Source organism: Gorilla gorilla, chromosome 13, assembly GCF_029281585.2.
Source record: "Gorilla gorilla gorilla isolate KB3781 chromosome 13, NHGRI_mGorGor1-v2.1_pri, whole genome shotgun sequence".
Classification (NCBI taxonomy): domain Eukaryota; kingdom Metazoa; phylum Chordata; class Mammalia; order Primates; family Hominidae; genus Gorilla; species Gorilla gorilla.
In genome coordinates, this window is record NC_073237.2 from 60,091,661 (window position 1) to 60,103,856 (window position 12,196).

The following is a 12,196-nucleotide window of genomic DNA, read 5'->3' on the forward strand; positions in this document are numbered from 1 at the left end:
CAGGAAAAACTGGTTTTCTCTGACACATGACTGTGTTAAACCAGCATCTCTGCGCCCAGGAAGAGGGATTGCTGCTTCTCCCAGGACCCTTGGATCTTGAAGCCGCTCCTGAACCAAAGGTTACATTGTATTCTGCATCATTAACATACTGAGTACACTTAGTTGTGCTTTCAGTGCTTTAATTAGTGGTCCATATTGGAGCGTTTTGACAATTCAGTTATTCAGACTTTATCCACAATATTCCATTGCCCACCATGAGAGATCAGAGTTAGTTATATCATGGAAATTGAGAGAAAGGGAATAATTGCGCCCTCTTTTTGCATGTTCCACTGTTTCATATTTTCTCCCCCTCCACAAACCTCCTCCTTCCCATCAACCCAAATAAAAATAAGAGCAAAATAAGGGAAGTAATCAAGTCATTCACTTTCCATTATTTGTGGTGCATTTTAAGGAAGCTCTTAAATATTCAAGTTACTCTCTCAGCCTATTTGGTCTAAATAAATAAGAAAATACATGTACAATATTTGCTTCATTGTCCAACTCAACTTTATCACCTGGTAGAATTCAAGGCATGTATCTTACAGGTGACTGAGAACTCTAAAAGGGACTAGGCCCATGGACCATGAGCAAAATGACACTACTGTGGTGAAGTAATCAAGTATATATATATTTTAAAAATGAGACCAGGTATGGTGGCTCACACCTATAATTCCAGTACTTTGGGAAGCCAAGGTGGGAGTCCAGGAGTTTGAGATCAGCCTGGGCAACATAATGAGACACCATCTCTACAACACATAAAAAAAAAAAAAAGTTTCATTTTGACTGATGGCAGAGGCTTTTAATTATCTAATTCATCCTTCATTCCTCCTTACACTTATTCATTCATCTGCATATTCATTTGTTCACTCATACATAGGTATATTATCCTAATATATACACATCAAACACTTATTGAGCACCTACATAAATAGGCATCATGGCACACTGTGTGACCACAAAGACAGCTGGATGCATGTCCCCTGCCCTTAAGGATGGAAGACAGTACAGTTTCATCAAGAGAGTAGAGACATTTGTCTGGGAAAGGACGAGTATGAATTCGTAAGACTACTGCAAAGGCTTAAAGGTCAGAAATCTGGGATATCTTGGCACATTTAAACAGCTTCAAGCAATTCAGTATGGCCCATAATTAGGTAGATGTACGTAACTGCACAAGTAAGAAGAGGCAGGTGGTGAAGGATCCCATACGCCAAGCTAAGGATTTGAAGCTGATCCTGAAGGCAGTGGGAAGCCTCTGGAGGATTTACTCCTTCATATCCTGTAAGTGGCTGCTGTGATCCAAGGTGAGCGGTGTTAAAGAGCGGAGAAGGGGAACAAATTTAGGAGGTGGAAGAGTTAGTATTTGGTGATAAATTATATGTCTGAAGGTGGAAGGCAGTAGAGATGAGGAAGAAAGTGAAGTTCTGGGGTTCTTGTTTTCTAGCTTGGGTAACAGGGTGGATGGTGATACCTACCAAAGTGGGTAATATGGATAGTTCTAAAGATGATGAGTTCAGTTTTGGATGGGACACCAAGGGGAAGATGCTTAATGAAGACACAGATATGTGTGTATAGAGCACAAGAAAGAGACGTGGATGAGGTGTGTTGATAAGGGTATCATTGTCACAAAGAAAGAGGTAAGGGTGGATGAGGCCGCATATATTACAGCCAACTCGGAATGTAGACTGAGAAGCATGTACTGTTAAGGTTAGGGCTCAATTTATCAAACTTCTGGTATCATCTCTTTATACCTTAGATCCTCAACCAATTTTACTTCTTCTCACCTTCTTAAACCAGAATACTCTCAAACTATAAGAAAATCTAACTTGCATTTGTTTGTTTGTTTGTTTTTTGAGACGGAGTCTTGCTCTGTCTCCCAGGCTGGAGTGCAGTGGCGTGATCTTGGCTCACTGCAACCTCTGCCTCCCAGGTTCACGCTATTCTCCTGCCTCAGACTCCTGAGTAGCTGGGACTACAGGCACCAGCCACCATGCCCAGCTAATTTTGTTTTTGTATTTTTAGTAGAGACGGGGTTTCACCATGTTAGCCAGGATGGTCCTGATCTCCTGACCCCGTGATCTGCCTGCCTCGGCCTCCCAAAGTGCTGGGATTACAGGCATGAGCCACTGTGCCCACCCTCTAACTTGCATTTTTAATAAAATCAAACTCCAGTCCTCCAAGACTTTCCATGCAGGAAGTATCTTCTTGTGAGAAGGGGAGGTGGGCTGTACAGTTTTGTGTCTTGGTCCTGCAGATGTCTTTCCCCTGGGGAGACTCTCATCGATTAGCACTGTCATCACCGCATCGTGGTGTGCATCAAAGTGTCCATGCTCCTAATATCCCTAGCATAACAGAAGCTACACTAGAAGGTTTAAATGAGACTTTACTAAAAACTAGGGGGTGACGAGAGGGAAATAAACACAGAGGATAACATGCACAGAATAAGCTGAGTAACAAGAGGCAGGTATTCTTTCGTTCTTAGTTTGTGACCCCAATAAGGGAGTCTTCTGATGTGCTCCTGGTCTTACTTCAGGAGGGTTTTATTTCTTGCATTTTCTAAAGTTCAAGTTCAGATTCCACTTCTTTTCAGAAGACTCACCACTTTGCCATGACAGATACCCAGAATATCTACTAAATCAGTGAAGTGAGCCCCATAGTATGGCTTCAGAACGGTAACAAAATGGTCTCAAAACTCAAACTCCATATAACAGAGATGTTCGCATAGACATTAGCATTGGATAGGTGCTGCTATTTTTGTAATATAAGCTTAGAAGCAATTTCTGTAGATCTTTTGTGGAAATTTTATCTAAAATGAGAACCTGGTTTGATTATCTCAATCAAAATTGTGCTCTAAAAGAAGGTATAGCAGAATGGCAAATGTAGTATACCATAACAGTCTAGTGTATTGATCATAGTACTCAGATAAAATGTGAATAATCAATGCCATAACAAAACCAGCACTGTTTATATAGCATGTCAATTTAAAAACTGCTTTCGTACAGCAGGGTAGATAGAGCTACTGCATTAGTTTTCTATTGCTGTGTAACAAATCACCACAAATTTAGTAGCTTAAAACAACATACAGGTAATATTTCAAAATTTCCATGGATCAGGAGTCTGAGCACAGCTACACTGAGTCCTCTGCTCAGGGTCTCACAAGGCTTCAATAAGGTGTCAATCAGGCTGTATTCCTTCCTGGAGCTTAGGGTTCTCTTCCAGGCTCATGAGGCTGTTCTCAGGATTCACTTCCTGGTAGTTGCAGGATTTCTTACTGGCTGTCAACAGGGGCTCCTCTCGGCTCCTACAAGTCCTACTCTTCCTTGCCATGTGGCCCTCTGACAACACAGTGGCTTCCCTGTTCAGAGTCAGCAGGATGGGCCCAGTCTCTTTAAGGGCTTCCACTTGATTAAGTCAGGCCTACCCGGGATCATCTATTTTGATTAACTCAAAATCAACTGATTAGGGACTTTAATTACATTTGCAAAAGTCTCTTTACCTTTGCCAAAGAATGTAATCTAATTATGAATGTGAAATCCCATCATATCCATACTTAAAGTAAGGGGATTATGCAGGGTATGTTTGCCAAGAAGTAGGAATCTTGGGTGCCGTCTCAGAACTGCCTGCTACGTCTACTGTAGATCCCTTACTACAACCAAACCACATGAGTAAAAACCTCATGCAACACTGGCATTAACTTTATTTCTTAATTGTAATTTTGTTAGAATTCTTGTATTCAGTATACAGAATCTGAATTATTGATTCTTTGAAAGAGTATTCTGAAGTGTTTCAAAGAAAAGTAAAAAAAACATAAACATGTATACATCCACCATCCAGACTGAACAAATCCTCCACAGATCTTTTTTTCCAAATAAAACATTATGGTTGAGGGTCCATTGCATCCTCCCCAATTCCATCCTCTCTTAGATAGATTAGATAATCACTTAATTTGAGCCTACTTTTTGTCCATGCCTTTATACATCTACTACTCACGTCAGTTTGTGCTTGAAAAATCTAACTCACATGGTATCAGTCTGGATGTATTCCCTTGCCTTGCATTTTTGAAATTCTTTTGTGTTTTTGAGATTTATTAATATTAATACAAGTAGATCCAGTTCATTCAAAGTGCTGTTCAGTATTCCATATCACATTCCCTATTTTGTTTTCTATATGACTAAATTCTGCTCTTATCTAATAAATTCTTTCCATCTAATTTTTAAAGGTTTACTATGTTATTTTTCTCACTTTTGGAGTTGATCGCTTAGCTCATTATCATTATCTTTGTGAGTTTTTTTGTTGTTGTTTTGTTTTGTTGTAGAGACAGGGTCTCACTGTGTTGCCTAGGCTGGTCTCAAACTCTTGGCCTCAACTGACCCTCCTGCTTCGGCCTCCCACAGTGCTGGGATTATAGCTTTGTTTTTGTTTTTCAGTATATGCATATAAGACATTTCCTTCTAAATTCTGTGTTGGTGTCCTGTGAATTATATGGTATTTTTACTTTTGTTTAGTTTTAAATATCTTATAAATCTCTGTTGTGATTTTTTTCTTTGAACTGTAAATTCTTTGAAAAGATATGATTTTCAGTTTCTAAATGTATGGGTCCTTGGAGGGTTTTTATATATTCCTCATTTTTTATCTCTCTGTGATGCATTGACTGATTTTTCTCACACCTGTCTTGCAGTTTCCAGTCCTTACATCAGTTGCATTTACTGGATGTTTAATTCTTTCACTGAATTTTTAATTCCACTCTAAGTTTCATTTCTAGAAGTTACAGTATCCTTTTCACACTATCATTTTTCTGTTATCTAGTTTCTATTCCACCTGTTTTTCTTTAGTTATTCTAAACATATTTAGTATATATTATTTCAGACTGTTCTATCATCTCCAGTTTGGGGGATACCTATTCTCCTACTGGGTCTTTTCCTGTGTAATTTGTAATTTTTGATCATAGGCTTGTCTTTTGAGGAGGGGGTTGGCTTTTTTCTGAGTTGTGAAAGTCTACCTACAGGCTACTTATTTTTTCTGGGGACTTAGGAGTTTCAAGTCCTCCAGGACAGTTTTCATATTAATTTTTCAGCTTGATAAATCAGCATTACACAGTGGTGTAAATTTAGATGATGCGCTGAGGGAAGTATAAATCTGGATTTTAATCTTCTCATGGGTACCCTCTTTACCTCTTATTTTAGCCATGGACAAATGGCAAACTTTCTTAAGGTTTTTCTTAGTCACTAGGTAGAATTTCTCTGCTCTTGTTTCCAAGGGCAGGGCCAAATTTTGTGGTTCCAGACTTTATGTCAAGGTTTCGTTTAGACTCCTTCACTCACATGGGCCAAGATCATATCACTTTTCCCCATGTGGATATTAAGACCCCTATCTCCCATTATTAAAGCCTGTAAGTGGGTCTTGCTATGGTTGGTTTGTCCTCACCAAAACTCATGCTGAAATTTCATCCCCACTGTGGCAGTATTGGAAGGCAGGGCCCAGTGGGAGGCACTTGGGGTCATGGGCTGGATCCCTCATGAATAGTTTGGTGCTATTCTTGCAGTAGTGAGTTCTCACTCTGGCAGGACTGGATTAGTTCTCATGGGAATGGATTAGTATACTCAAGAGTGGGTTGTTATAAAGCCAGGATACCCCTCAGGTTTTTCCTCTTTGTACAGATCTGCTTCCCCTTTAATCTTCTCTACCATATTTTAAAAATAATTTTATATTAGTTATTAAAATTAAATTATATACACATGGCCCAAGATGAGATGACTTTCTCTACCATATTTTGATGCAGCTCGAAAGTCTTCACCAGAAGCCAGGGCCATGCCCTTGAACTTCCCAGCTTACAGAGCTGTGACCTAAATAAACATCTTTTCTTTATAACTTACCCAGTCTCAGGTCTTCTTTTACAGCCACACAAAACAGATTAAGACAGGTCTAGACCTTAGCACCAGATCTTGTTTATACTTCTGGCTTTGAGTTCCCTTTTTATTTCTGGCACAAGGGGATTTCCTTTATTGCTTTTGAGTTTGGGTTTGGCTCTGCATTGGTCTGGAGGGGACTTTTATATTTCTATGTGTTTGAGATGGTGGGAGAACCCATTCATATTAGCTCAACTACCATATTACTAGATGTGTGACACCACCATCAATTATTTATTCCTTACCCTTTCCAATACGCCCATTTTAAGATGGATAATGGAGTCAGTAAATATTAAAATTGAGAGTTCCACAATGTATAGGAACAATCTTGCTACATCAAGAACTTGTTATATTAAAACAATCATTGCTTTTCCAAGTATTCACATGTATGCACATAGTCAATTAGCCAACAATCATTTACAGATCACCTAATTTATACAATGCATTGGCCAAATGGGGAAATATAGATGAGAGTAATGTATAAACAAAGGGCCTTTAATATACACAATGAAATAAGGCATGTTAAATCACATGAAGCATTTTGAAGGAAGAAAGGAATTCATCAGTAACCCTTCAGGAGGCAGGCTTTTTAAGAAGAGACTGTTCAAATCTTGGCCTCACCACTTTATTAGCTGTGTTATCTTGGACAAAATACCCTGTAGCCTGTGCCTCTGTTTCCTCACCTATAACAATGGGAATAACAAAATATCAACCTCATGGAGTCATTAGGAGATTTTAAAATGAGACTATATGTAAAGTACTTAGAATAAAAAGTACCTGGCTCACACTGTAAGCACAGCTAATACATGTTAGCTATTATTGTAGGCTATATACTCTTTATAGATTTTCTCATGAAATGCTCAAAAGAGTTTTGGCTTTGACAGGTAAGTCATGGTTACAGAGCTAAAGAGCAGCAAAGTCAGAAGTTGAGGAGAGAAATTAATGTTAAATATTTTTGGTATGACCAAATTAACAAAATTCTTTCCTCAGTCTATGACATTTATTTTGGTAGAGAAATATTAACTTTTGTTCTATAAATTAAAAACTTCAGAGTTAAAATTATGATATATAATAGAATGTTTGTTAATATTTATACCACTTGATATCAACAAAATAAAAGTCTTAGGGTCTTAGTGGTACTAGAACAAATGGCATGTGGAAAAAAAAAAGAAAGAAAAGGCATTTGGTACCTTCTGAAATAATTTCCAATGTGACTCAATAACTTAATTAAATTCTGCAAATATTTACTATGTCCAAGGACCTGTGTTAGGTCCAGGGGTGGGAATCAAGGTATAGAAATGGATGATGTAAGACCCTTCCCTCAAGGAGCTCACATCTAATGAGAGTCAATCATAGATGCAACTCAGTACAGGCAGGAGTCACAGCGGGGTACTGAACAATGGAAGGTGGAAGTATTGAGCTGTGGGAAGACAGGGAGGGGGAGGAGGAGGCTGGGGAAGGTTCAAGAGTAAACACAAATAGGTACCTATCTCAGGATTTTTATGGAATTGTTTACAAGTGCTTCAGGGAAATGCTAGTTGATCAAAAGATTGTGTTTCTTCATCCAGTAATTAAAGGAAGCTACAGCCAGTACTAGGATGGTGATATGGTTTGGCAGTGTCCCCACCCAAATCTCATCTTGAATTGTAATCCCCATAATCTCCATGTGTCAAGGGAGGTGACCTGGTGGAAGGCGATTGGATCATGGAGGTGGGGGTCTCCCACATGTTGTTCTCATGATAGTGAATGAGTTCTCATGAGATCTGATGGTTTTATAAGTGTTTGACAGTTCCTCCTTCACACGCTCACACTCTCTCTCCTGCTGCCTTATGAAGGTGCCTGCTTCCCCTTTTGCCATGATTGTAAGTTTCCTGAGGCCTCCCCAGCCACGCAGAACTTCGAGTTATTTAAACCTCTTTCCTTTATAAATTACCCAGTCTCCAATATTTCTTTATAGCCTTGTGAGAACAGGCTAATACAGATGGTATCAAGAGTACACCAGGTGAAATCCATGGAAGCCATGAAAAGAAAGAGGAAGACTGACTCACACGGACATTAGGCTGAATAACCATGTGAGATGTGCAGGGATAGACAGAATATAATGTAAATCTATGCTTCTTAAACTTTGATGTGCCTTGAATCACCTTGGGGTCTTGTTAAAAGGCAGGTTCAGGCCAGGCATGGTGGCTCACACCTGTAATCCCAGCACTTTGGGAGGCTGAGGCGGGCAGATCACAAGGTCAGGAGATGGAGACCATCCTGGCTAACTCAGTGAAACCCCGTCTCTACAGAAAATACAAAAAATTAGCCGGGTGTGGTGGTGGGCGTCTGTAGTCCCAGCTACTCGGGAGGCTGAGGCAGGAGAATGGCATGAACCCAGGAGGCAGAGCTTGCAGTGAGCTGAGATTGTGCCACTGCACTCCAGCCTGGGCGGCAGAGTAAGACTCCATCTCAAAAAAAAAAAAAAAAAAAAGAGGCAGGTTCTGATTCATTAGAAGTATACTTGGAATAACAAAGAAGGAAATGGGCCTAGCAAGGGCATCCATAAGACCTTGCTACCAATGGCAGCACTCACTTTGAAGAGCATAAAGATGCTGCTGCAAGCCTCAAGCAACTGGACACTAAGGTATGGTTCAATCAACATGCAAACAAGTGGGGCTGCTCCCTTTGTAAATGTCTTGAATAAATAATTGTCTTCGCTGACTTTCTCTCCCACTTAGCTGCCACCATCAGTTGCACTTGCCCCTTCCCTCTTCTGCCTCAGTGTGAGGCTCCAGGCCTTCCATAAAGTATACAGATATAAAGTCATGGTTGAGCCTAAATGAGGGAAAATGACACTAGCCAGCCATTATAAAGCTTCTAACCATACCGTCTCAAACAGCAAACTCATCATGACAAGAAAAAATGTGCTGCAAATACTCTTCCTGGATGATGATGGGGTTCATCTGCCACAGAATTTTTCTTTAAGAGCAATTCTGAAGCAAAAACAAGGTATCCATGCCACCATGGATAAAAATGTGATAAACCCACAAGCTTTCTCAGCCACCATGGCACTTTCTACTATATCAGATGTGACCACAGCTTTCCTTGAGGTGGCAGAGGGGATTAATGCAGGGCCTCAACAGTAAAACCCTCTCCAAACAAAGTGCTTCCTTCTCACCCCCAAACTCCATTTTTGAGCATAAATCCTGATGACCTTCCAAATACTTATGGGTAAATAGGAGGTAGTACCTGGTAGAGACAACCAAGCTTCACAATATGGCAGAAAAAAATTAAAAATTTTCTTGAAAAATGTTGCTTTGCAATTTATTCAAAAAATAGAAGTGTGCAAATTATGTATCTGGTAAGGGTCTAGAATACATAAAGAATTCTTACAACTCAACAATAAAAAGACAACCAAATTGTTAAAAATAGACAAAAGATTTGAATAGACATTTCTCCAATGAAGATATACAAATGGACAATAAGCATATAAAAAAGATGTCGAATATTATTAGTCATTAGGGAAATATAAATCAAAACCACAATAAGATGTTACTTTGTACTCATTAGAATGGCTATTTTTAAAAAACACAAAAAAGAGAAAATGATACATGTTGGTGAGGATGTGGAGAAATTGGAATCTTTTTGCCTTTTTGGTGAGAATGTAAAATGTTGCAGCCTCTGTGGAAGACTGTTTGGCAGTTCCTCAAAAATTAAACATAGAGTTACCATGTGACCCAGCAATTGCATGCCTAGATATATACCCTCTGGAATTGAAAACATGTCCTTACACAAAAACTGTACAAGAAATGTTCACAACAACATTATTCCTAATAGCCAAATGTGAAAACAATCTAAGTGCCCAATTTATTATTGGATAAACAAAATATTGTATCTCTATCCAATGGAATAATATTCAGCCATAAAAAGGAATAAAGCACTGCTGCATGCTGTGGTATGGATGAGCCTTGAAAACATTACACTAAGTGAAACAAGCCAAAGAAGCCAGTCACAAAAATCCATGTATTATATGATTCCATTGATATGAAATGTCCAGAACAGGCAAATCCAGAAGCAAAAAGCAAATGAACCAAATTAATTTTTAAAATGGGGAAAAAAGAAAAATAGATAATAATAAAATTAAATGGGATTCATTTAATTTTGATTGGTTGATAATTTGATGGCTTTTTCATGAGGTGGGAAAGCTGATGACATCACAGTGAAACTTTTCTTTTTCCTTTAATCATCATACTAATAGCACAAATATTGCCAAAGATGTGACATTTTGCTCAAACTTCCACTTGGCAGGATGTGTGTGAGCCTATCAGATCTGAAAGTCTCACCGTCTGGAAATAACAATTTGAAAACCCAAATGAAGCCAGACATGTTTATTAACAGCTCAAAAGATGATGATCAATTTAAAGAAAAGTTGTGATTACAGATTGTGGAACATAGCCTGTAAAGGAGATGCTTAAGAGCTTAATTTTCAATTACAGTGTCTAAAGATAAATCAAAACAGCCAACAGAAAACCAGGATTATTTTGAGAACAGTGTGATCTGAAAATCCCTATAGAAAAAGTAAAATAAAAGCTAATGGCCTAGAAAAAATCAACTGTCATTAATTAATGACTTGCATACCTGTGCATACAACCACTTTGCTAAGCTCTGTGGAGGATATGTGGTCCGGGTCCCCATGTGGTTTACAATCTAGGTGAAGATGTAAGACACAGCAGAAATTTCCATGAGTCACCTATCTGGAGTTGAGTATGTCCTACCAGTTACTAGCAGTGTGGCCTTAACATAAGTTACTGAATCCCTCTAAGCCTCTGTATCCTCATCAGTTAAAGAGAAATGAGAAGAGTACCTATGTCATATGGCTGTCCTGAGCATTAAGTGAAATAATGAATGCACAGGACTTAGCCCTGCCCTTGGCCTGCAGGAAGGCTCAATAAATATTTATGATTGAATAATAACAGATAATAATAGCACAAGTAGAGAGAGCAGAGCTTTCAAAATTATTGCCTGGTGTAAGTAAAAACCAAGCAGGATCAGATAGTGAAAAGAGGAGCTACGAATCGATTCTAATTCCATTTCTACCACATACATACTTACCTATGTCATTTAAATCCTCTTGCTTTTTGATTGCTTTATCTAAAAAATTCAGTGAGGGTATCTCAAGAATGTTGGGTGAACCGAAAGAGAAAATGTACATAGGAAACACTGTGTGATCTAAACCAATGTCATGCATTATTGCTATTTTAGAATGTATTTATTATTATTTGTATCCATTTCATTGAAGACCATTCAAATTATACAAATAGTTATGGTATAAAATTTAGAGGCCTAAAGACACACTCCCAGTGGAGGATTGAACAGAAACTTCTCTTTAGAGCAAACAGAAACCAAAGTTTTATTTCAGCTCAGTTTGTAGTTGTCTAATAAACAGTCCTGCAAACTAATAAACAGTTCTGCAAACATCAGTCTTATAAATACAGTGGAAAGGGGTTGGAGACCCTAAGGCAGACAGAATAGTGAAAAAACATGACATGATTAGACACAACTGGGCCCAAACCACTCATCATTTATTTTCTAGCTTTGGGACGGAGCATAAAGGACAGCCTCTATGTGCCTTGATTTTGCTATAAGTCAAGAAGGAATGATACCCAACTCAGACTCAGGGTGAGTATTAAATGCAATAAATCATAAAGTGAGAAAATTCTTCTTTCTTCCTTCCCTGTCACTTGTGCCTCTCCCCTCAGGGAGTGGAGCCATCAGTGCTGAAAGGTGGTAGAGGCAACAGAGTGACCTGATATTTTTCACTCTACCTTGATGGGCAGAATGGGACTGATAGCTTCTCCATGTGAAAGAAGCTACAGACACTACATTGACAGGCAGCTGGAGTTGGAATAGGGCATGAGGCCTCCATCACCACAGATTCTAAACAAATGAAAGATGTCTACAGAGGGAGAGCACAAAGATATTTAAAAACCATGCTGTAGGCCAGGCGCAGTGGCTCACGTGTGTAATCCCAGCTATTAGGGAAGCTGAAGTGGGATGATCGCTTGAGCTCAGGCTGCTGAGGCTTCAGTGAGCTGAGATCATGCCACTGCACTCCAGCCTGGGTGACAGAGTGAGACCCTGTCTCAAAAACAAAAAAAAAAACAAAAAAAAACCCATGCAGTAGAAGAACCTTTTCACCACTCAAGGAAATAACACCTCCTTGGTCATCTGTCCTAAAATCAAAAAAAGTAAGGACTTCATTCTTTTTTTTT

The 12,196-nt window shown here is 39.0% G+C and overlaps 2 protein-coding genes across 5 annotated transcripts in view; one reads left to right on the top strand and one right to left on the bottom strand.

Annotated features, from left to right (window-relative positions):
- SPATA6L (spermatogenesis associated 6 like) overlaps positions 1–12,196 on the top strand; it is a 159,227-nt gene that overhangs the window by 143,521 nt on the left and 3,510 nt on the right. For both annotated transcript variants that reach the window (XR_008668441.2, XR_008668440.2), the window contains one exon: positions 11,518–11,603. The gene's annotated coding sequence lies outside the window, so the exon portion shown is untranslated. The remainder of the gene's footprint in view (positions 1–11,517; positions 11,604–12,196) is intronic.
- The window catches only part of SLC1A1 (solute carrier family 1 member 1), a 97,862-nt gene that overhangs the window by 57,208 nt on the left and 28,458 nt on the right, over positions 1–12,196 (bottom strand). The window lies entirely within an intron of this gene.